Genomic DNA, 3,537 nt, shown 5'->3' with positions numbered 1-3,537 from the left:
TATTAAATGTTCAATTAAATTCGAATTATTGGTACTTTATTAATTTGTCCATCATTTTTTAATGAGCTTATTGAAACATGATGTTGCCAAAGTGACCTCTCTTGTGTAGATAGTTCATGAAGAATGTTGGATGTTGTGTGTGTGTGAGTTCATGCGTGTATTGATCGGCCCAAAGGAAAATTAATACTTGGCCGAACTGCATACACACTTGTGATGGTAAACATGTAACAATTATAAGGAATTATATGTGAGTAATAAATCGATCCAAAGATAGATTTATTATTTGACATGCATTATTGCTAATGTTTGATCATTACAACAAGATTACCACTTGCAGTTAATATTACTGTCCAAAGACTTGATATTAATGTTGCATTAGGTGTCTTGAGATGGGATTTATCATTATTTGAATTTTTTTTTATTTTTTTTTTTATTATTTTATGAACATGTTATTTATGTAATCATTTTGTTCATTTTTCAGTTGTTGCTACTGTATCTGCTAATCTCAATTCAGTTCCAATCCTTAAGGGTGACAGCTTTAAGGATTGGAAAGAGAACATTCACATTGTTCTTGGCTGCATGGATTTAGACCTTGCATTAAGAATGGAAAAACCCGCTCCTCTTACGGATGCTAGTTCCTCCGAGGATAGGAGGATCTATGAGAAGTGGGATCGTTCTAATCGCTTGAGTCTTATGATCATTAAGCGCGGCATACCTGAGGCTTTTAGAGGTGCGGTGTCTAGTGAGATCACTGATGCTGCAAGTTTCCTTGCTGAAATAGAGAAAGGGGCACTAAAAGAAAGAATGAGGCTGCTAAAAATAAGGGTCCTTCTTAAAAGAAACAAAATAAAGTTCAATCTCAAAATCCTGAAAATGGAGGTTGTTTCTTTTGCAATAAGGAAGGACATCAGAAGAAGGAATGTCCAAAATATCACACTTGGCGTGCGAAGAAAGGTACATTTCTATCTTTGGTCTGTTCTGAGGTAAATTTGGCTTCAGTACCAAGAAACACGTGGTGGTTAGACTCTGGTGCTACTACTAATATAAGTGTTTCAATGCAGGGTTGCCTGAGCTACCGAAAACCAAATGATGCTGAAAGATGCATTTATGTAGGAGATGGAAAATCGGTAGAAGTGGAAGCAATTGGGCATTTCAGATTGTTATTAAGGACTGGTTACTATTTGGATTTGATAGATACTTTTGTTGTACCGTCATTTAGACGGAATTTGGTTTCTGTTTCTTGTTTGGACAAATTGGGTTATTGTTGTTCATTTCAAAACAGTTGTTTCAGTTTATCTATTGATTCCAATATTATTGGAACTGGTTCGCTTATGGTTTATGACAATCTTTATTTGCTTGATACTGTTGCTTCTTATAATGAAACTCTGAATGTGGAATCACGTGGTACTAAGCGTAAAATTGAAAATGAAAATTCAGGAGCATTATGGCACAAGCGTTTAGGTCACATCTCTAGAAATAGAGTTGAAAGACTTGTATCAGATGGAATTCTAAGTTCCATTGATTTTACGGACTTTAATGTTTGTATTGACTGCATTAAAGGAAAACAGACCAAAATAAAGAAATTAGGAGCATATAGAACTACAGGCGTCTTAGAATTGATACATACGGATATTTGTGGGTCATTTTCTATACCTTCTTGGAATGGTCAACAATACTTTGTATCATTCATAGATGATTATTCAAGATATGCATACCTATTTCTTATTCATGAGAAGTCCCAAGTATTGGATGTGTTCAAATCTTATAAGGCTGAAGTTGAAAACCAACTAAGCAAAACAATAAAGCAAGTCAAATCTGATCGTGGTGGTGAATATTATGGCAGATATGACGGTTCAGGTGAACAACGTCCGGGACCATTTGCCAGATTCCTAGAGGAGTGTGGAATTGTCCCTCAGTACACAATGCCGGGGTCACCTAGCATGAATGGTGTAGCTGAAAGACGAAATCGCACTCTTAAAGACATGGTAAGAAGTATGATCAGTCATTCAACCTTACCAGAATCACTCTGGGGAGAAGCACTTAAGACAGCGGCCTACATTTTAAATAGAGTACCAACTAAAGCAGCTGCAAAAACACCTTATGAGCTTTGGACAAGACGAAAACCTAGTTTAAAGCATTTTCATGTTTGGGGTTGCCCAGCTGAGGCAAGGCCTTACAAGCCACATGAGAAAAAGCTAGACCCTAAAACAGTGAGCAGCTATTTTGTTGGTTATTCAGAGCGATCTAGGGGTTACAAGTTTTATGATCCCAAATTAAAGATAATATTTGAGACGGGAACTGCAATGTTCTTTGAGGATATTGAATTTGGGGGGAGAAATCAGGTTAAAGACTTTGTCTTTAAGAAGGAATTAGACCATACTACTCTTGTTGAAGAGGAATTGGTTCCTATTCCTATAATTGCTTTTGATAATGATCAGGATTTCACTTCTGTCATTGATCAAGTTGTTAATCCAGAACAAGACATTGTTAATCAAACCCTTGAGGAACAAATTCAACAACCTCAAGAACAAGCTCAAGAACAAGTGTTTTTGCGTCGATCCACTAGGGAAAGGAGAAATACTATTTCAGATGATTATATTGTATTTCTTCAGGAACATGAGGAAAATAATAGTATGATGGAAGATGATCCTATCAACTTTCGTCAAGCTATACAAAGTTCCAATTCAGAAAAATGGATTGAAGCAATGAATGAGGAGTATAAGTCTATGCAAGACAATAAAGTTTGGGAACTTGTCCCATTGCCAGAAGGAAAGAAACCCATAGGATGCAAATGGATTTTTAAAACCAAACGGGATTCAAAGGGTAATGTGGAGAGGTATAAAGCTCGCCGTGTAGCACTATAAAGAAGGGATTTACTATAAAGAGACCTTTTCTCCGGTTTCAATGAAGGACTCTTTTAGAACAATCATGGCACTTGTTGCTCATTATGATATGGAGCTTCATCAAATGGATGTTAAGACCGCATTTCTCAATGGAGACATTGATGAAACAATCTATATGGTGCAACCAGAAAACTTTGTGTCGGGAGATCCAAAGAATATGGTTTGCAAACTGACAAAATCTATTTATGGGCTCAAACAAGCTTCCCGTCAATGGTATCACAAATTTCATCAAGTGATTCTATCGTTTGGTTTTGAAATGAATGCAGTTGATGATTGTGTGTATCATAAATTTAGTGGGAGAAAGCATATTTTTCTGATTTTGTATGTGGACGACATACTGCTTGCCACAAATGATATAGGCATGTTGCACGAAACCAAGAGATTTCTATCAATTAATTTCGAGATGAAAGATCTTGGTGATGCCTCATTTGTTTTAGGAATTCAGATTCACCGAGATCGTTCTCAGTGTATTCTTGGATTATCACAAAGAAGCTATATTGATAAAGTACTTAAAAGATTTGGCATGCAGAATTGTAGACCAATTGACACCCCTGTCGCTAAAGGAGACAAGTTCAGTCTCAATCAGTGCCCAAAAGGAAACCTTGAGATTCAAGAAATGCAAAAGATTCCCTAT

Source organism: Phalaenopsis equestris, unplaced genomic scaffold (assembly GCF_001263595.1).
Source record: "Phalaenopsis equestris unplaced genomic scaffold, ASM126359v1 Scaffold000761, whole genome shotgun sequence".
NCBI lineage: Eukaryota > Viridiplantae > Streptophyta > Magnoliopsida > Asparagales > Orchidaceae > Phalaenopsis > Phalaenopsis equestris.
The sequence above is the reverse complement of the archived record's forward strand: the minus strand, read 5'-3'. Positions refer to the sequence as shown.